We start from the raw sequence: 21490 nt of genomic DNA, 5'->3' as shown, positions 1-21490 counted from the left end.
TCACCCAGGCTGCAGTGCAATGGCATGATCTCGGCTCACTGCAACCTCTGCCTCCCAGGTTCAAGCAATTTTTCTGCCTCAGCCTCCTGAGTAACTGGGATTACAGGCACCCTGCTAATTTTTGTATTTTTTTCTTAGTAGAGATGGGATTTCGCCATGTTGGCCAGGCTGGTCTTGAACTCCTGACCTCAGGTGATCCGCCCGCCTAGGCCTCCCAAAGTGCTGGGATTACAGACGTGAGCCACCGTGCCCAGCCCAAGAAGCATGCTTTAACTTGTCAAGGTTATGCTCACCTCTCCTTAACCTGATCTCCAAAGTCCACACAGGAGAACATTAGTCCAGTGGAATGCTAATATATGAGCCGTAGAATATAAAAACAGTTCTGGGACTAGTTAGTTTGGAAAAATGTTGGTTAATCAAATGTAAACAGGTTTCTTTATTCAATGACTTTTCAGAAACTTTAATATGTCAAAGGGGCTTGTGAATTTCAAAGAGACGGGAATTGTTAAGGAAAGTTTCCTAAATGTGCTTGACTATGATGCTTTTTCTAAAGGAACAATTTTCAGGAACCCACTTTGGGAAATATGACTGAAAATTTGTTGGGATTCTCCCATCTTCTGGACTGTTCTTTGGTTTAACCTCAGCCAACCTCTGTCACTCTAGCTTCATCGCCCGAGGCAGCCACCCTGGTTTTGATTTCTACCTCCTGCTTGCCTGCTGAGAAAAGGGCTTCTCAGGAAGAAGAAATTACCCAACATTTTAACATTTTCCTGGCCAGTAGGGAATTCCTAAAGGAATATGAAGAATCCTAATTGTGTGAATTGAGAGGAAGTCAAGGGAATGAAAAAGGGACACCTATGTCCCAGGCCAATGGAGGACAAGGACATGGCTTTCCTTCTTACCCTCCATAACTACCTTCTCAAGTAGTCTCAACAATAAAAGTTTGGCAGGTCAGTTCATGCTGTAACAATTAAATTAGCTGTGGTATGTAATAGATGCAGCTTGATACTCATAGGGATGGGATCTTTATCTTTGCTCCCTGGGGCTGTGGGAGACGCCAACAGGCTCCTTCAGATTTTGACAAGGAGACTCTTGTTTTCTCCATTTCATTTTATTTGTGTCTTTCTCAAAGTCGTTCTCTGTTTCTGTTTTTCTCTTTGGTAGTCTACTTTGTCTCCTTTGTGTAAATTTGTGTAATTCCTTTGTGTTGATTTGGAATGGCTTTTCTCAACCTGGCACCTGATGATCCAGCCAGACTTTAGGAAGTGAAAGATGATAACTGGTATAATGGAGAAATGAGAAAAATATAACTGATTTTACCTCAATATATTTTATTCTACCTGAATTTCATTTAAATTAATAAAGATTTATTGAACTTCTACCAAGGGCCCTTTTCAGTCAAGGCATTGAGGAGACTAAGATGATTGAGTTCTAGCCATTGTTCACAAGAACTTTCTAGCATAGCAGGGGAGAGAGACATAAGATGACCAAATGCATCACGATGCATACTAGATTAGAGGATATTAGGCAAGAGGGAATCTGGGTGCGAGTGTTTGGACAACTTGTGCTCATGGGATGAGTTTGAAGCAGGGACACACTCTCTCTCTCTTAAAGCATTGGTTCTCAACATGTTAGTCCTCCAGCCTTATCTTCCCTACACCCTCTTTCAGCTTCATCTTTACAAACTACCCAGAGTTCATCTAGATGTCTCTATGTCCACCCCATCCTAGCATAACAACACATGTACATTCTTCTCTGTTCTTGTGGAAACTTTCCTGACTGCTCTGCCAAATACCAGTCGTGATGTGTAGTTTAAATAACTTTAACTTTTTCTGAGAAGCTTTCTGACTATTTTCCCTCTCCACCTCCCTTCCAGACCCAAATATTAATACTTTAATTCTGTGCACCTAACATAATATTCATGCCTTCAACTATTCAAAAAATATCTATTGAATGCCTCCAAGGTCCCAGAGACATTTTGCTAGAGGTTAAAGACACATATGTCAAGAAGATAAGGCATAGCTCTGACCACATGGCACTTGCAGTCTAGTAGGAGACAAACACATCAATTGAATTATAAAACTAATGAATGTATAAGGAAGAACCATCCAGAAGAAAGAGCTCACTTGTGCTAAAGACTTGAGGCTGGAGGGAAGCTGGAATGATGGACTGATAGACAAACTTATTGAAGGTTACTATGAAGGGAGGAGAGAGAGAGGGGAAGAACAAGAAGAAGAGGGAGGAAGGATAGGGAAGTCCAGATCCACTGGGTCTAATATTAAGGTTTTTGGATTTATTCTAAATATAATGGAAATCTGGGGACTGGCTGGCTTGATGCTCCGTAAGGGGTAAGACTATTTTATTAATCACTGCCTCCACAGTTACCAGAAAAGTGCCTGGCATGAAGGCTTATGGAATGAGTGAAAGAGCTCGTGAATTAGTGATGTAATGAGATTTTACTTTACAAATACCACTGGGCTGTTATGTGGAGAATGAATTGCAAGGAGGCAAGAGAGGCAATGTATATAAGCCAAAGAAATGTGTAAGTCACATTTACACATTGTTAACTACACAATTAACATTTACAATGTTAATTGCAGCCCACTTGGGACCTCACTGGCCTGTGGCAGTATAGTACAATAGTTACAAATAAGAGAATTACAGCCAGACCATCCTGGGTTCAAATCCGAGTACTGCTACTTATTAACCAGCAAGACCTTAAAAGCATTGCTTTGTACAATTGTTTCTTTATCAATAAAAAGCGACAATAATAGTAAGTGCCTTTTAGAGTGTTGTGAAGAGTAAACTAAGAAGAAAGAGGAAGAAGAAAATGCTCCTGGCTCATATTAATAGTTCAAGGAATAAGAAGGCAGAATAATATAAAGGCCACAAATACAGATTCTTAAGTCGAACTTCCCAGGCTCAAATCCTGATTCTGTTACTTATTAGCTATGTAACTTTGGACAAGTTCCTTAGGTTCCTTGAAGCTCAGCTTCCCAGGCAAAATAAGGAAATTAGTACTAAAGGTCCTTATCCGAAGTCCTTGGTATTAGATGTGATCAGGATTCAGAATTTCTTTTTGGATTTTTAGAAAGGCACTACAGTGCATACACCATATATTTTGTAACATTCTCATTGGATTCGCAGTCAACATCCCCATCATCATACTTCCTTCTTCTGCAGTTAGACATGTACATATACAATCACACTAAGTGAGAGTAAAGAAAAAAGACCATAGATCGTAATTTAATTCAGAAAAGAATTATCTTCCAAATAAGTTGTGAAAGAAACTGTGTATGTGCTTCAGCCTGTTTCTCAGCACCAGAAGCATAGGACTCTGCCTAGAGATGTATTCAGCATATGTTTGTTGAATTTCCTCTCCCTAGATGATTTTCTCATCCATCTGGTCTGATGAGATTTCCAAGGTCTCAGCTCTCTAAATTGGTTTGTGGGACGGAATAAGGTTAGGGCAAGGGATTTACAGTGTAACAAATGCCCCAGAGTGGAGTTTCCAAGGGTCTTTCTGATTGCAACATTTAACACATATGCAAGAGGAGGGGAGATCTCCTCCAGTCCCACAGGGTGTAGGCCTCACCAGGAGGCAAGCTTCTTTGTCATTGCCTGGCAAGGAAGTACATAAGGTAGAGTCGGGTAAGAACTGCTTCCCTACCCTTGAATGTAACCTGCATAAAGGCAACAATCTGTTGCGTGTTTTGCTGACTGGTATGTTCTAAGCACCAACAAGAGTGACCGGCTCATAGTAGACACTCAATAAATATTAAATGAATGAGAATGAGCATTTCTTAAGTATCTACCGTGTGCCAGGCCATTTAGATAATTTATTTCGTTATCACATCAGTCTTGTGTAGAAGGGTATATTCTCATATCCTTTTTACATCTGAGGAAACTGAGGCTCAGACAAACTCAAGCCCTGGCTCTTTCTTCTGTGTCTCACTGTATCAAGATAGGTGAACCTTGTGTCTCGTAGGTACTAAAGATTGAGGTTGAGCTGAATGGTCTGAGAGTATAGCCCTGTCAGAACCCTTGGCTTGACAAAAGCAAGCATCTCTGAGGAAACATGACTTTTCCGGACCTAAAATTCCTGGGCTGCCTGAGTCTACTTCTCTGAGTTGAAATTCCTGGGCCAAAGCAATGCCAAGTCATTGGCCTGTGACTGTGCAGTGTCATCTTGCTGAGAGATGGCCCATGTCCTTCCATAAGCTCTCTTGGTCCCCAGAGGAAAAGGGAACCCTGTTATGTAATTCTGGCTCAATCACTCACTGACTGCACTACCTTAAGCAAATCACTTTTTTATTTTTCTCTTCAGTGCAGTTAAAAAAAAAAAAAAAAGTAGTGACCATACTTGTCTTGCAGAGGTATGGAGAGAATCAGAGACAGAAAATGTAAAGGGTCTAGAGTAGATTCTTACATATTAGTAAGCCCTGCTAAGTGGAAGCTGCTACTACTGCTGCTATTTGTATTGTTATCTTATCTGAAAGTCTCCAGCTTGTCTGCAACATCACAGCTGAATTTTGGGACTCAAGATGGGGGTGGGGGCTGTGTGCTGACATTAGTCTGAGAGTCCTGTGTGGACAGGGACTCTGCCCTTCATCTCAGCCCCCATGATATAGGATATGGTCCATAGTGGGATCACAGTACTCATTTGCTGAAACAAAAGACTGATCAACAGGGTGGACATGGTCATTCTATTTCTATGCTTATAGCTCTGTAATGGGACTAGTGAAAAAAACAAAAATCGAACAATGTATATTCAATTACAGTCTCTTAGAACATGGGCAGTGCTTGAAGCAAATGCAAGTTCAGAGTTGTTGAAAACCCAAAGAACCACATGAGAGTTCTATGTTTGCTTGTTTGTTATGAAGTTTTATTTGTTTGTACTATCACTGTGCTCTTTCATCCTGAGGGTTTATAATTGCTCAAAGACAGAAGATATTACATTCTTTATATACACTTAGGAAAAAGGTATGGAAAATACATGCCACAATGTCAAAAGAGTTATTTTGAAGATCTTCCAAATTATAGTACTTTCACTTCTGTACCAACCTGTGGTTCCTTTAAGGACAACTTCCAAGCAGCCATGTCTCCATCTAGATTGAGAGCAAGAAGGACACATAAAGAAACTTGTGGCCATCCATCTCTTGGCATTTAGGAAGGGCCATAAAAGGGAAGGGAAATATTATTTATAGGCTTCTATTACCTGCTACATATCATGCTGTGTGCTATAAATACTTTCATTTAATCCAAGAATACTGCAAAAATTAGACACTTTCATTTAATTCAAGAATACTGAGAAGTTAGGCATCTCTCTTCCCATTTTACAAAAAAGAGACTGAGATACAGAAAAATTAAATATGTTCTCCCAAATAACATATCTAGGAAGTTGTAGTGATGTACTCTCAAAATTCTGTACTTTTAACCACTGTATCACTGAATTTTTTTCTTTTTTGAGACAGAGTCTCGCTCTGTTGCCCAGGCTGGAGTGCAGTGGCGTGATATCAGCTTACTGCAAGTTCCACCTCCTGAGTTCATGCCATTCTCCTGCCTCAGCCTCCCGAGTAGCTGGGACTACAGGAACCCGCCACCACGCCCGGCTAATATTTTTGTATTTTTTTAGTAGAGACGGGGTTTCACCATGTTAGCCAGGATGGTCTCAATCTCCTGACCTTGTGATCCACCTGCCTCGACCTCCCAATATATCATGGAATTTAACAACACTTAGTTAAACCCAGTAGTAAACATATTAACATATCTCTCCATCTACATTTTTTCTGTATCTATGTATTCTACATAAATAATATACACATATATATGTGTGTGTACATATATACTAATGACTTCAGCTTTCTAGGTGTTTACAGAAAAACAAATGGATAAAGTGGGTAGAAAATTACTTCAATATGTGGGTCTGGTCATAGATTTATATTTGCTTATAAAAGAGTTATGGGGTTAAACTTAGGGACATTAGGGTCACTACAGTCTTAGAAAGCTAGAGCTGGAAGGAATATTGGTCATCGTTAAATTGAGTCATTGTCAACCTCTTTTCACTTTCTCTGTATATATTTCAGCAGAACTATTTGTTCAAACACAATTTTAGAAAATCCCGATGTATGAAACAAAATAAAAACAGGTGGCTTAGAGATCTGGTTGAAGTCTCCTTCTCAACAGCCTCTGGGGACTTTTATTTTATTTAATTATTTATGAAAAATAAAGTGGAGTCTGGCTATGTTGCCCAGGCTGGTCTCAAACTCCTGGTCTCAAGCAATCCTCTCACCTCAGCCTCCCAAAGGACTGGGATGAACTACCATGTCCAGCCCTCTGGGCACTTTTAAAGAGCCCTACGGCTTAAAAACCATGGATGTAGGACCTCTCCTCCACCCCAACTTTTGTCACCAGTGAGGAAACTCAAGACAGAGAAGTATAAAGAAATTTTTCCCAGTCTCTTGGAAGCTTTTTACCAAAGGTGAGGTAGGACTTGAGCACTCAACTCAGAGCACTCCTCGTGCTTCATTCCAATTATTTATTCATATTTTTATCTTTCCTGCTGGAAGATGAAGTATGTGGAGGGCAGAGACAGTGTCTGAACTATTCTCCACTGTATCCTCAGTACATAGCACAGAGCCATGCACATGGTAGGTGTTGAATGCAGTGCTGTTGAATAGAGGATTGGATGGATGAATGTCAATTGTTTTTGCCCAGTCTGGTGCTGCCATGCTGTGAGTTGATGATGCATCCAAATGATGGGTCAGTATACTAACACATGTGCATCCCAGAACTAGCAGCCTCTAACCCAAGATGCTAATTATCCTGAATAATTATCTCTCCCTCTCTGCACCTCTGCACCCCGAGGCCTCTCCTCAGTCCACAGCCAGCAGCTCTTGTCACTCAGCTGTCAGATGCAGGGTTGTGTGTGTGTGTGGTTTTGTTTTTTTTTTTTTAATTCAGCTGACCCCATTTATTGTTCAGTGAATGTTAAATCCATGGAAAAATCCATCATCCTTTCCTTTCCTTCCTTCTCCAGAGCTGGGATATCCTCCTTTCTGTCAGACTTCAGAGCACTATCCAATAGCTTTCCCAGAGGTCAGCTTCAGCCAGAGGTCTTCTGTGAGCTCTGATGGCCTGGGGTGGGGTCAGGGTGGGGAGGTGGACTGCACAGAGTCGGGAGAGGAAAGCCCATTCCCATTCACTTAAACCCATTCTCTACAGTTTAGGGTTGTCCTGGTTTCACCCTCCTGCTCTGCTATATTTCAAACTGGGAGTGGGGACAGAACAGGGGAAGAGGCCTGAATCCGGGCCCCTAGCTCACTTTGGCTCAGACATCTCAGCAGTGCGAAAGTGGGCCGGCCTGTGCAGCTGGCCTTGTCTCTCTTCTTGGCCAGGGAGCAGAGAGGCGCAAACTGGGGGAGCTCGAAGAACACATAGGGCCTCAGCCTCTTGCTGAGGTGGCCTCTGGGCACTGTGGGCTGTTTTCTGTGGCCTCTAAAGTTAAAGGGCACTTTAGCCTTTTCAGAGTCTCTATAGACCCATTTTTTTCTCTTACAAGCACCAATTAAAGATAATAGTTGCTCATGAATATCTGGGTATCACTTTATAGAAACTAATTTTCCCAGAAACTGTCGTGAAAACTGAAGTTCATTTAATCTCCATTAGAATGTTCTGGCTGGCAGTTTCAGGGTTTGCAGTGCACAGATAATCTCAGTTTCCCTCCTCGAAAAGACCCTGGAAAATCAACAAGCACAGTGTCTCCTGCATCTCATCTGAGCATCACCTTCACAATTTTTCCATACCTGGGATATTATTAACTTAATGTGTTTTTCTTGAAATTGACTCATTTCTTTCTTTTCTTCTTTCTTTTTTTATTTTTGGTTAAAATCAATGATTTCAAAATGGAAATATGTAACACTACCGGTAAATGGAAAACCAGGATTACATGCCATAAATAGAAGATAACTCTAAAAATCAATACAGTGAAAACAAAAGAATTTTATAAAATTCTAGACAGATAGTATTGCCTCTGGAATGTTCTGAGCCAGAGCCTTGTTCTCCCTCTTTTAAAAAAGGGAGGCTGGCAAATATTACAGAGGTGTTGAGGACATATTAGCACTAAAACAAGCCATCCTTCATGACTTAATATGAAGCACTATAAGAAAATTAGAAAGTGTGGGAGGCTTCCTTTGCATTAAATGATTTGATTCTGATGTGTTCCACACTTTCGTAAATACCATGTAACACAATAGAATGATTTTTACTATGGAAAGGACCGGCTTCTGATCACAGCAAACCTGTGACAATGATAGAAGTAGACTCTTGACACCAGATCCCAAAGTGGGTCCTCCCTGCCTTCTTAACACCCACCAAGTTGCCTCTTTGAAGAAACAATTCACCTTCCATGTATAGGGTCTCATAGGTAAGGATTTTCTTGAGAAAAATATTATACATATTTTTCACAGCAACACACTGTCTCTGTGGTATCATTAAGAGAGATCATACATATTCAGCATTCTATCTACCACTGCATATTTTTCCATCATACATAAGAAGGACATGAGAGTTAAGTGAACTAAAGTAACTACTATAGTGATAAAGTGATTAGGTAATCTGTGCTAAATTATAAAAACTAAAAAGTAAATAAGTCACAGGCATGTTGAACTTTGACTGTGGGTAGCTTGTTCATTTATTCATTTATTAATTAATTCATTCATTCATTCGTTCAGTGCTCACTGAGCAACTTATACCTTTAGATGCATCCACCCATAGCTAATAGAAGACCCTTTGGAGGGTGATATCTTGTCCTTCCACAGCAGTTTTCTAAAACTTCAATTTTTGCCTAAGGTCAGAAAGTCAAAAGACAGGTTCACCCCAAGTTTGACTTTCCCAGACTTTCTAAGAGAGGGAGAAGAGGCTATAACCTTTGTTGAGTACTGGCAATGTGGCTAGGTGTGCTAGGTAGGTGCTGTGGTCCCTACCTCATGCGTGGAAAAGTGGAGGCCCAGCTGAAGTGATTTGTCCATCACACCAGCCTAGGAAGGTAAAATTTCGACTTGGGCTCAAGTCTTCCTGATCCCCAAGCCAGTGCACTTTCTGCTACATCTCAGCTACATGCTTATAAACATTTTGAGAGTGGAACATTTTTCTCACATTTGTTTTCTGTTCCATTGCAAAGCCTAACACTGTCCTGGACACATCGTTTCTGTGCAGAAAATATCTGCCGAGGATAACAGTGACATAACAGAGGAAGGGAAATTGAAGTTCAGAAGAGAAAAGTTAAGGAAAACAAGTAGTGACCACTGGGCCAGTACTCTCTGGACTTCCCTCCCTCCCCTAGGGCTCTTTAGAGGTGAATGCTATAAACATCTAAAGTTGCACCTTTTTATTATTTTTAATTTGGAAACTAAAATGAAGTGAGGTCAGAGTGATTATTGACAATTCTTGTTTTAGAGTCAAAGGTAGACTTTCTGGCTTCTTCCCTGGCACGTCTGCAGGTCCACAGAATCTTCCTCAAACCAGCAAACCATTAAAAAAAGAAGAAGAAAGAGGAGGAAGGGGGGACTTGCTCTTAAGGAAGAGGTTTTGCCTAAGCCTAACTCAGACATCTTTTAAGATATCCAGCCAGGGGAAGCCTTCAATTCTCTGTCTTACCTGGCCTCATCCTCTGATGCTGCCTGAACTTTCTCTGTAGTGAGTCTTTTCACCTTCAGTCCTGCTAGCCAACCTCGCTGCAATCTTTCCCATTCTCTTCGTGACACTAATAATTTCATGGATTTCCACTGTAAGCCATAAAATCCCAAGAAAAACCCTTGACTGCCCTGCAGAGGTTGTGCATGCCCACTGACTGTGCCCATGCAGCTTGGATCAGAGTGTCTGGCCCCAAACCTCATCCCTAGTGATGCCAAGTTTTAGGGCACCAGGCCTTGGGATCTTTATTTTTGCTTTGACTCCTGAGTTGGGCTTTTCACCCCAGAACACATAGCAGAGTCATCTAGCTGGTGGAGTACTGGGAGGAGAGTCAGGAATCAAGGGTTCAAATCCCAGTTCCACTGTGACTTGATACATGAGCTCTGATAAGTCTCCCCTTCTCTCCTTTCAAAATAGTGTGTGTGGACTAGATCAGCAGTTTTCAAAATGATGTTATTAGACTGTAGGCATACTTTGAGGCACCCCAGGAATCACTGAGGTGGCAAATTCTAGTGGATGAGAGCTTGAGCCTACTAAGTTCCTGCTACTAGCAGAATTTTTACCTTTACCTGTTGAGTTTTCCCATGAGATTTTATTAGGAATAAATAGTTCTATGTTTAAATAAAAGAGTGTGAAAAACACGTATCCCCCTTAACTCTGACGCCAATTTTCTCAAAGAAAATAAAATGAGCAAAACACATTATTTTCCCAGTGATATGCCCTTTCTACGTAACAGATATGAGGCATGGGAAGGAAGTTAACTAAGAAAACACCTTACTCACCTCTCTGTGCTTTCACACATCCCAGGAAGAAGGAATTGTAGAGTCTTTGGTGTTAGGAGAGTGCTGTGCGCCAACTTTGGTCTCTGTGAGCTACTAGAAGAAGGAAGCAAAGTCTTCATGGATGCTTTTGGTTTATCTGAAAATTATTGCAGTCAAGTATATGTATATGTACATGTACATGTATATGTATATGTACATGTATATATATATGTATATGTACATGTAGATGTATATGTATATGTGGCAGGCTACTTCAGAATCTTTTGGGCATATCATTATGGATAGAGCTACAAACTTGACTAGATAGCATCTTCCTTTTCTCTACCTCCCCTACAATTCTTCACAGCTGTTCCTATTTCCTGAGAATCTGAGACTAAAAGGTCCTGCTCTCACACTCTCCAGCTTGGTTTCTTACCCTCTCATACTGTCTTTTCTAGCCTTATTGAACTTTAGTGTTTTGGGGAGAAATGGAGACTAAACTAGAATGATGGTGGTGAGGATGGAGGTGCTGAGAGGTGAGATCCGTGGGTTATGAGTGATGTGTGTTTGTGTTGTAGGGGGTGCTGGAGGAAAAGACAGTGGGCAGAGCAGATATAGGCACAGAGGGTTTAACCAATACCACTGACTCTGTGAATGTTGGGGCCAGTCCCCCAAATGGAAAAGATTGGAGGAGAAGCAATTCCAGAGGAAAGGAAATACAGTAACTGATAGAACTGAGTCCCAAGGAGTCAGGAAGGGCAGGAGCTGGTTTTATAGAGGTTGAAGGTTGCTGTTACTCTCTCAAACATCCCTCTCCTAGTCTATATGGCCCAGATGAAACAGGACAGGAAGAAATTATGGGTGATGGCAGAATAAAGGGAATGAGATATGCACATTGATTTTCTCAGTGTTCTCAGTAAAAGGTAATTCTGAAGGAGAGGTAGACCAGGCTGGGAGGAGAGAGATAAGATTTAGATCAGGGAACAGGCTAAAGCGTTTTGCAACATGTGATTCATTTATATCAGAATCATCAGGGAGAGCATGTTGATTAATGCAAATGACTAGGTTGGCCCCAAAATGACTGAACCAGAATTTCTGGGAATTTTTATGTTTTTACACTCTCCCCAGGTGATTTTTATGTCTACTAATATTTGAGACTCACCCTGATTGAGAATCTCCCTGGGATGTTGAAACCAACTGATTGTTTTCACCAAGGGTCTCCCAGGCCCTTTGAATGCCCCTTCTCTCCTGGCTCCACATCCTGGCTTCCTGTGAAAGGCAGAGCAGACAGGGTTTCCCTGAGTACATGCGGCTTCCTTTAGGCCGACAGTCGGTTGCATTGTGCCAAAAGGCTGACATCTATTCATAACGGGAGCCAAGACTGCTTCCTCTCCTAGCAGGCAGCAGAGCCTTACAGCAAGGCCTCTAAAAGGCAGGAGAGTTTAAGCCCTAACTTTACCTTGTCCCAAACCACCCTGCATCAGGTTGGATCTTTCTGCATTTGTCAGGGACAGGAATTCCTGCCTATCTCTCAGGGATATTAGAAGGAGGGAATGAGTTTTTGAGTGTTAAAGTTGCTGTAGCTCTGCCAGCCTTCATTTCTTTCACCAGTAAAAGAGCAGAACAACATCCTTATACTGCAGCACTGTTGGATGCATTCTTATTTTCTCTCCCTTCTCCTCTCCCAATCCCCACCACGCCCACAGTTTTCAGAGAGCAACTGAGCTTCAGTTGAGTAATGTAAACTACATTTTCTGAAGACCACTCCAGGCCAGACCCAGCACAGGATCCCATAGGGAATCCCATAGGTGACTCATGACAACAGCAAAGTAACTGTTTTTTAAAGCTGGCACTATGTTCCAGATACTCCTCCTGTATTATTGCTAGTAATGCTTACAACTATAATACAGGGTAAAATTGACAGGTTTATATTGCAGATGAATATACTGTGCTTCAAAGCAGACAGATAGCAGGTGGTGGAAGCTAGATTGAAACCCAGATCTGTCACAGTTCACAGTTTATGCCCAGAGATGTTATATGGATGTAAATCTGGTCACGTAGAACTTCCAATTTTGTGGTCTGAGATAAAAGACTCAGAGTGCTAAGTATTACAGGGGACAGACTGAACACTTGATGTGGAGTTATAGAAGAGAGAGAATGATTCTGACTGTAGTGATAAGAGAAAGGCATTTGGAAAGATGGAATGAAAGCAGGGACATTTCATGTGGGATTTTTGTGTGTTTGTGGGATTTGAAAGATGCCTGTGGGTTCCATTGCATAGGAGAGTGAGCACATCATAAGCAAAGGTGAGGAGTAGGAAATGTCTTAAGGTTGGTAATTGTGGTTTTTGCCATTACTTTAAATTATTTTTAATAAATGGCCTTATGGGTAGTGTAGAAAGCATGGAGGGGAACCATGAGTAGAGAGATATTACAGGGTCAGACTTGGGAGGCCTCAGATGCCATGTGAGGCAGGGTATCTGTGGGGAAGGGCACTCCAGTGGAAATGGGCATCAAACAAAGGCCTGGAGGCAGGAAAGGGCTGGCCACTTTGGGAGTCATCTTGCTGTTCAGCATGTTGGGAGTACAGGGTCTGCTGCCCCATTTGTTTCCTACACCTAACCAGAATCGTTTCATAAAGGTTGCAGGGCTCTCTGGGCTGGGATCACCTTGCAAAAGAGCATCTATCCTGCCTCCTGCCTGGATTGAGCAAGAGGCTGGAAACAGGGTGAGGAAGTAGCAGCTGTGAGTCAGACCGCCCCCACGAAGGCTCCAGCCCTGGGCCTGGGGCCCCAGCTGGGATCAGAGCTCTTGCCCAGGTTGCAATTGCCGAATACGAACTGTACAGCCAAGTGTGGCTCAGAGCTGCCCTGACTCACAGGGTACTATCCGAGTTGCTCGTGCCTCAGTTGTGGCTTTTATTTCTTTTTCTCCCTCTACATTTTACCCCTTTCTCTTCCCTGACCTCCCATTCCTTTCTTTTACTTCCTTCTGTTTTTTTGTTTGTTTGTTTTTTATTTGCCCTTTTTTGCATTTCCTTCTTTATTTTCAGCTTCCTCCTCCTCCACTGATCTTTTTATTACTGACATTTTTGTAGTTTGCTATGTGATTCAGATGACGCAGGTTCTAGACCAGGCCACCAGCCACTCATTATGTGGTTTTAAACTCATCCCTTAATTTGGGGCCCCAATTTTCCCATCTGTCCAATGAGACAACTTAATTTGATGATACTTTAAAGATCAAAACCTATCAGAATTTCTCCTTCTAGAAGTCTCTGCTTCTTACTCCTTTATCTCTTTAATAGAATCCTTAAATGCAAAAGCTTACAGGGATCTCAGCATTTATTTAGGGTCATGGATCTAGACCCTGGTTGCCTACAGGAATCACCTATTGAGCTTCTGAAAAGTACTACTGCCCAGACCCCTATACCAAGCCAGTTCAATAGTAATTTATGGGGATGGGACACAGGTATTCATTTTTAAAACCTCCCCCAGGCGGGGCACAGTGGCTAACACCTATAATCCCAGCACTTTGGGAGGCTGAGGCGGGCGGATCACCTGAGGTCAGGAGTTCGAGACCAACCTGGCCAACATGGTGAAACCCCATATCTACTAAAAATACCAAAAATTAGCTGAGCGTAGTGGCGGGCACCTGTAATCCCAGATACTCAGGAGGCTGAGACAGGAGAATCACTTGAACCCAGGAGGCAGAGGTTGCAATGAGCTGAGATTGCGCCATGGCACTCCAGCCTGGGCAACAAAAGTGAAACTCAGTCTCAAAAAGTCAAAACAACAACAACAAAAAAACCCTCCTCAAGGTCATTCTCCTATGCAGCCAGGGTAAAGAATTACTGACATATAAGCAGCTGCCTTTTGGTAAAGGTAGAGAGACAGAGGCACTGAGGCCTGGAGCTGGTCAGGGTCATGTCCAGAGTCATGCTGTGAGTCAGTACAGACAGAACCAGAACCAAGCCTCCTGCCATCTCTGTCCCCTTGGCCTCGACTTTGAATCACCTTAAGCAAATGCCACGGCTTCTGATGGAGCCAGGCAGGAGAGCAGCCTCCTGACTGCCAGAGCCTGGCTTAGAGGCAAGGCCCAGACACAGCCCCATTAAGCCAGGCAGTGCCTTTCGGGAATCACTCCTGGCTCTGGCTTAGAAAACAAACAGAGTGCTTTGGTTTTCTTTGGCTGCATCCTGGGGTGGGGGAGCTAAGAGGAGAGCACCTGAGGACGCAGGTTTGCTGCTTTTCTCCTAGGCAAAGTGGGGCTGCCAGAGGCAAGGAGTGGAGACAGGTGGGCAGGGTGTGTGGGGGTGAGTTGGGAGTGTATGCCTCCCGCAGCTGCTGCCTCAGACAGCCCGCCTGAGAATGCACCCGACGCAGAGGCTGATGCCTGGAGGGGAGGGAATGGGACACAGAACCTCAGCTTGGGGGGCAGCTCAGGTAAACCGGGCACCTTGACCTGCCTGCAAATAGATCCTCTCAGGTATAGGTGAGCTCCAAGCCCTCCTCTCAGACACTGGTTATAGTGGAAAGAGACCTTGGTTGGGATCTTAGTTATAGCTGCTGTTTATTGAGAGATCCCCACCTACCAGGCACTGCAATAAGTTCTTTAACTTTCTATATCACTGATACAGGTTCTTCACAGCTCTCTGGGGTAAAAATGATTGGTTTGCCCACTTCACAGATGAGGAAGCGGGATCCGAAAGATGAAGCCCACCACCCCAGGTACATAGCCCTGAAGACACAGAGGAGATCAGAATCAAACTCAATTCAGCCTGATTCCAAAGTTCGGCCTCTTAGCCATTACACAACACTGTTTTTGTATGAATCAGCAGACCTGAGTTTGACTCTCCCTCCTTTTATGTCAGGCCATGTGACTTTAGACAGTTTAATTGATCTCTCTGGACCTCAGTTTCCTCCTCTGTAAATTGATGCTTGTTCTGCCAATTTCACACGACTGGTGTGGGTATCAAATACCCACGAAAAAAAAGTTGGACACGAAAAAAAAAGTTGGACACGAAACAGGTTAGTAAACAACAGAGGGATATACAAATGTAAGAGATTTTTGCTGTTATCACCAAACACAGCTGTATCCACACGTGGGGAACCACCATCCCATATACACCTGTCCACCCTTGTGACCTTGGTCTTCCCTGGAAACCTCTTTGGTTCTTAAGGACTCAGGTGGAGGAGTGGAAGGGGAGGGAGAAAAAAATAAGAACCTGTTTATAAAACACTTCACATCTCCCAGATCAAAGCTTCTAGATAAATATCACACCACCACATAAATAAAACATAAATGAAATAATATTATTCCTACCCCCTCCAGCCAGCATGCCTGCAGACACTCTCACACAAGCTGCAGGCAGCTGGGTAAAGTACAAAGAGGGCTTTGGAGTCAGTGACAAGAGTTCAATGCCAGCTCCCTCAATGTATTGATTGCATGACCTGGGAGCTGGTTACTTGGGCTCTCAGAGTCTCAGTTTTCTCATCAGAGAGTTGGAAATTTAGTAAAAAGTCTGTTACCTGGTTGCTATAACCATTAAACAAGCTCCTGTCCATATCTCTGGTATAGGACTCATGACCCTAGATGCTATTTACCTCTTTATATACTTGATTTCCCCATTCTATTATAATGTTCCAAGAGGCAATAGCTGGGTTGCATTTTGATATGATGGTACAGGTGTATGCTCCATAAATGCTAAGTCCCTTTCTTCTGCAGTTCTCTCAATGTCACTCCATCTTCACACTCCTAGGGCAGAATTCAGACCCATGCCTATCTCTTAACTCAATACATTACTCAACTGGAACAGAAAGGGTAGAACTCATAGCCCCTGACTCACTAAGGTATCCAGGCTCTGCTACTTATCAGTTGTTCAACATTGGGCAAGTCAGCTTACATCTCTGAGACTCAGTTTCTCCATTTCTGAAATGGGGGCAATGTCCCTCCTACCCTATCTAGATGCTTGCTGGGAGGGTTAAATATGATACTGGCAGTGCTGTGAAAACCATAAGGAATGTCATCTGTAATGGGAACTCATTGTATACCAAACTGGTATATTGGATTTTCATGTCATTTCTACGAGGCTCTGAATACCCAACTTCTGCAGTCCTTTTGCTCCATCATCTAAGACTCAGTATCTTCAGTTTTTACCTTTGGATCAGAAGACTCAGGTTGTCTCCTCCATCCCTGCTCTTCCCGAGGCACTCTCATCTTTATCTCCTCCCTGTCTTCTCCTATAACTGCAGTCAGGGAAGCTGCAACACTGTTCACTTGGAAGTCAGGAGACCAGAAGTGAAGTCTGGGCCTTGAGTCTGATATCCCACTCTGGAACTCAACTTCCTTTAGTGTAAGATGAAGAGTCCATATGACAGTAATTATCAGTTCTCACATTGTTAGCACTTTTTTCCTTCATAATTTCACAGGGACTCAGAGAGGTGCAAATGACTTTCCCAAGGCCACTCACCAACAAAGGTCTATTTAGATGCTAGAATTGTGTTTCATCTCTTCATCCTCAATGCCCAGCTCAGTGCCTGGCTTGTACCCTATATTCAGAAAATGTTTGTTGAATGAATTTTGACACTGAAAAAAATGTGAATTTTCTTATTTTTTTCTGCTAAAAATTGGTCATGAAAACATTGGATTTTAAGAAAGAATGGATTTGTTTCCAAAACTTCTTAAACTATTGCTTTCAAATAAGTTTTTCTGCAAGCTTAAGGAAACTGTGGTTAGACCTCAGGGGATGACAAGCTATACAGTGAAATTGCTTAGTGGGGTAGGGTGTGTAAGCCCCAATCTCATCCATTTCCCTGTGGGATATATGCATAAGGTTTCTTGGAAAGGTGGATTCTACTGCTTTGAAAATGTTTGAAAAATGACTGCTTTAAGGAAATGAAAAGGAATGGAATATTCCCAAATGAAGCATTTTGTATAGAATGGTGGGTACATGTGGAGACTCCAATCCACAGTTCATTTTCCAATTTTGAGAGCAACACATTTTAGGACCATGTGTAATTACAGAAAACCACTGGCACCCAGCCCCACCTAGGGGCTGAAACTCCAGGCCCTCTCAAACTCTATTTTCTTGAGGCAAGCCAATGGCCCCAGGCAGGCGGCCCCCCATGCCAAGTCTGGCATCCCTGGCTCTGCATTGGCACATCTGGGCATTTGGACTGACTCTAGGCCAACAGCTGCTGGTGCAGTCCAAGAACATCGCTGGGAAGCTGGAAGGAACTGTCCCAAGGCTGAGGAGGAGCCGGGCCTGTCCATGTTTTCTAAGGCATACAGGGGAGCAGGTAGCTGGGCCAGGAGCAGGCCATTGGCACTCTCACCAAGGGTCTTCTGGTTCAGATTCCAAAATGAGCTAGGCAGAATGTTTTTGCAGCTGGGAATAAGGGGGAATCCCTATGAGGCCTTTTTATGCTTCATGACTTTTTATGTCCTTAAAACAGCCACAAAAATCTCTCTCAGCTTCATCTTCTTTGCCTTGTTTCCCACCGATTTGGCTTCTGAAAAACTGCTGTTGTGTTGGCTCCTGTGGTCTAGAGGCCTGGCCCCTAGCGCCTAATCCAAAGTGTGACCTTTGGTGTCAAAAGTATGAGGTCTGCATGTCCTTAACTTTGTTCCAGTGTAAACTTCTGACGCCCCCAAAGAACCAATCCATCAAATAACTCATGAATAAAAATATGTAACTGTCAGAAATGTGATGGAACTGTCAAAAGCACGTGACATCTACATAAATAGAAGAACCCAAGTCATCCTTTCCTCTTTTTCTGGCATGGGGAAACATAGCAAATAACTGCTAAAAATTTTAAAGGAGCAAAGGTGGAGCATTTCAGGGAAAGAGCTACCACTATCATGTCTAAGACACCTTGTGTTCTTTGTGAATGGTGATTTTCGATGCAAAACATCTTTTTTTGGTGAGGTGGAATGGAGGACGGGGACTGCTGTCACAAGATGAGTCACTTGATTAGACATGGAGGGTTTCTGGGTTGCTCCTATCTCCTCCCTCAAATATCTGGGGACACTCCATTTTTCATCCAAATACCTCATTTCTCTCCAGACACTGCATATTCCTTAGTATGACAGTCTCAGTGCAAATTTCAGGGCTGATTCATCATAGAATACTAGAATGTCAGCCACTAAGTGCCCTTGGAGAGTTTTGAGTCTAACCCCTGAATTTGCAGAGAAGGTCGTTTTGGCAGTCCATTCCCAAGTGTTTCTGCAGGGAATTTGGACATTGCTAACTCATTTTCTGTTCTCTGTGTTAGAACTAGACAATGTTATGTTCTAATAGGATAAAAGACAATGAAGGGTTTAGTCATCTACTCCCGGTCACATAGGCTTTGTGAGGGGCAGTAACGAATTCTGAACTTCACGTTCTCATCAGTGTTTGTCCACTGGGCCCTGTAGCTCAGCAGAAGATACCAACAGGAATCTCACAAGCGTCATCCTGATGTCACAAGTAGTTCTGGGGCCAGCGGGTTTGTCAGTGAGGTCCCAGCAAGGAGCTGAGAAGCATCTATCAGCTCCAAATTCACATGAGAGGAAAACAAAATTCCATCATAATGTTGACCATCTGTGGATGAGGACGACTTTTCAAAAGAGGCCACTGGAGAGAGGGATAAGGAAAATAAAGACTATTATCTTAAGGGATTATAATTTGAAGGGGATCACTGGTTCAACTGAACAACACAGGATATGGCACAGCAGTGAGTTATTTTACCTTGTGGAACTCCTGTTTTTTAATGAATGTTAAACTTTTTTTATGGCAATCTGTTGCAAAACTACTGTATGCCATGATCAACAACAGTGTGTATTAGACTGACAATTTTTTTTTTTTTTTTTTTTTTGAGACAGGGTGTCACTCTGTTGCCCAGGCTGGAGTGCAGTGGTAAATCATGGATCATTGCAGCCTCAACCTCCCTAGGCTTGGATGATCCTCTCACCTCAGCTTTCAGAATAGCTGGGACTGCAGGCACACGCCACCATGCCCAGCTAATTTTTGTTTTTTTTGTAGTTTTCATACAGATAGAGTTTTGCTATGTTGCCCAGGCTGGTCTCAAATTCCTGAGCTCAAGCAATCAGACTGCCCTTATGCTATAATCTCTATACCTGTGATCATGAACTCTCTTCATTTTCTTTAAATTTTTTCTATGCATGCAAAAACAAACAAACAAAAAACGTGCCAGATGGTCTTTGGGGTACTTATCTAGTAGAGGTAATAATCAATTTAAAAGAGTTCCAAAAATATTTCTGTCCAACAAGATACTATATGATTTTTTTTTCAGCCGGATGATTCCAAAGGTGAACATCAAGCTTATACCAAAAATAATAGCCTTTTGTTTTGTTTTGTTTTTTTTGAGATAGAGTTTTGCTGTCACCCAGGCTGGAGTGCAGTGGCACAATCTCGGCTCACTGCAATCTCCGCCTCCTAGGCTCAAGCAATCCTCCTGCCTCAGCCCCTCAAGTAGCTGGGAAGATTACAGGCACCTGCCACCATGCCCGGCTACTTTTTGTATTTTTGGAAGGGCTTCTCCATGTTGCCCAGGCTGGTCTTGAACTCCTGAGCTCAGGTGATCCTCCCACTTCAGCCTCCAGAAGTGTTGGGATTACAGGTATGAGCCGTCACACCCAGCCAAAAATAATAATAGTCTTAAAACAACATTTTGATGGATGGGACTGATGATTCTCTTTCGTAATTCCAAAATGTAATCTATTTTTTCCCAGAATATATATAACTTGGCTTTGTTCAGGTTTTTCTAAGTTGTTTTTAAAGTTAACATTGAATTTATATTTTTTTCTAATACCCTTGCAATGATCTTTGACCAAAAGTAATAAACATATTAACTTGAACTGATCTGATTTTGAAACAACTTGCTCAATTGAAGTGGCAGAATTTATTAGGCACCCTTGTAGATGATGGATCTCAGAAGGTCTTATAAACCACTAAAAGTTTATGTTACCTTTTTATTTCATTAAAAATAGTTTTCAATGCTAATGTAAATTTGTCAAACTTTCTTGAAGGCAAATTAGCAATATGTATCAAAAGAATTCGCTTATTCTAAGAAAAGTTATTTATAAAAGATTTACATGTAAAGGTGTTCATTAGGGTTCAGTTAAATAATGTATAATAAAAAGGAAGTAAAAGACAGTCATTTAAATATTACTGTTGCAGAAAACTTTTTACAAAATAGTATGTGGAGCAGGGGCAGAAGGAAAGTAATGTGACTATAAAAAAAATCATGAGAAATAATTGTGGTAATGAAAATGTTCTATTTCTTGACTGTGTCGATACCAGTATCCTGGCTGTGATATTGAATTATACATTTGCAAGATGTTACCACAGGAGAAAATTGGGTAAAGAGTACACAAGGTGTCTCTCTATTATTTCTTATAACTGCATATGAATCTACAATTATCTTAAAATTTAAAGATTTAATTTAAAATGGTATATAATTTTCTTAATTAAAGCACTTCTGGTTTTAGGGATGTGGATGTCTTTATTGAGAGCTGAAAGGGAAATCTTATAAATCAAGAAGACACAGAACCTGAGAAGTTATTAGGAACCACATGTGCTATTCTCTCAATCTTTGGAGGGCCCATCAGCTCTTGCCTTGTTCTGTCTCTGCTTCCACCTGCGCATAGTTAGAGTCACTGCCCCAATCTGGTGCAGTGTTTCATCCACTGCCTATCTTCCTGGTACCTTAGTACTATCAGCTATAATTCCTGGGGAATAAATGTGAGTGGATCACCTTGGGTTAAGTTTTTACTCTCAGTCCAATTAACTATGATTAAAGCAATAGAGTTAACTAGGAAAACCATGGCTACAAGGGCCCAGTGTTCCATATGTTGGGGCCAGCTCTCGTTATAGGTTGGGTAGAACTTGCAGTGGCTCATAAGATTATAGACCCTTTCTCACTCTCCGTATTGTCCATCTGTTCAAGCAAAAATGACTATAAGAATATATAGCAAAATGTTATATTATCAGTTATTTTCTTTGTATTAGATCTGGCAGATTTATATTTTCTCTTT

The 21490-nt window shown here is 42.1% G+C and overlaps 1 protein-coding gene and 1 long non-coding RNA gene across 6 annotated transcripts in view; one reads left to right on the top strand and one right to left on the bottom strand.

The window, feature by feature from the left end:
• The window catches only part of ASTN2 (astrotactin 2), a 999842-nt gene that overhangs the window by 859865 nt on the left and 118487 nt on the right, over positions 1–21490 (top strand). The window lies entirely within an intron of this gene.
• The window catches only part of LOC129043796 (uncharacterized), a 58013-nt gene continuing 36940 nt past the window's right edge, over positions 418–21490 (bottom strand). The window contains exons 3-12 of the long non-coding RNA XR_008504528.1: positions 18899–19067; positions 16923–17001; positions 16610–16798; positions 16057–16207; positions 15293–15412; positions 15045–15190; positions 11617–11723; positions 10476–10568; positions 5065–5108; positions 418–714 (exon numbers count right to left, since the gene is read on the bottom strand). This is a non-coding gene — a long non-coding RNA (uncharacterized LOC129043796). The remainder of the gene's footprint in view (positions 715–5064; positions 5109–10475; positions 10569–11616; positions 11724–15044; positions 15191–15292; positions 15413–16056; positions 16208–16609; positions 16799–16922; positions 17002–18898; positions 19068–21490) is intronic.

The sequence above is a fragment of the Pongo pygmaeus genome, chromosome 13 (assembly GCF_028885625.2).
Source record: "Pongo pygmaeus isolate AG05252 chromosome 13, NHGRI_mPonPyg2-v2.0_pri, whole genome shotgun sequence".
NCBI lineage: Eukaryota > Metazoa > Chordata > Mammalia > Primates > Hominidae > Pongo > Pongo pygmaeus.
This window is presented reverse-complemented; position numbering and strand designations above follow the sequence as displayed.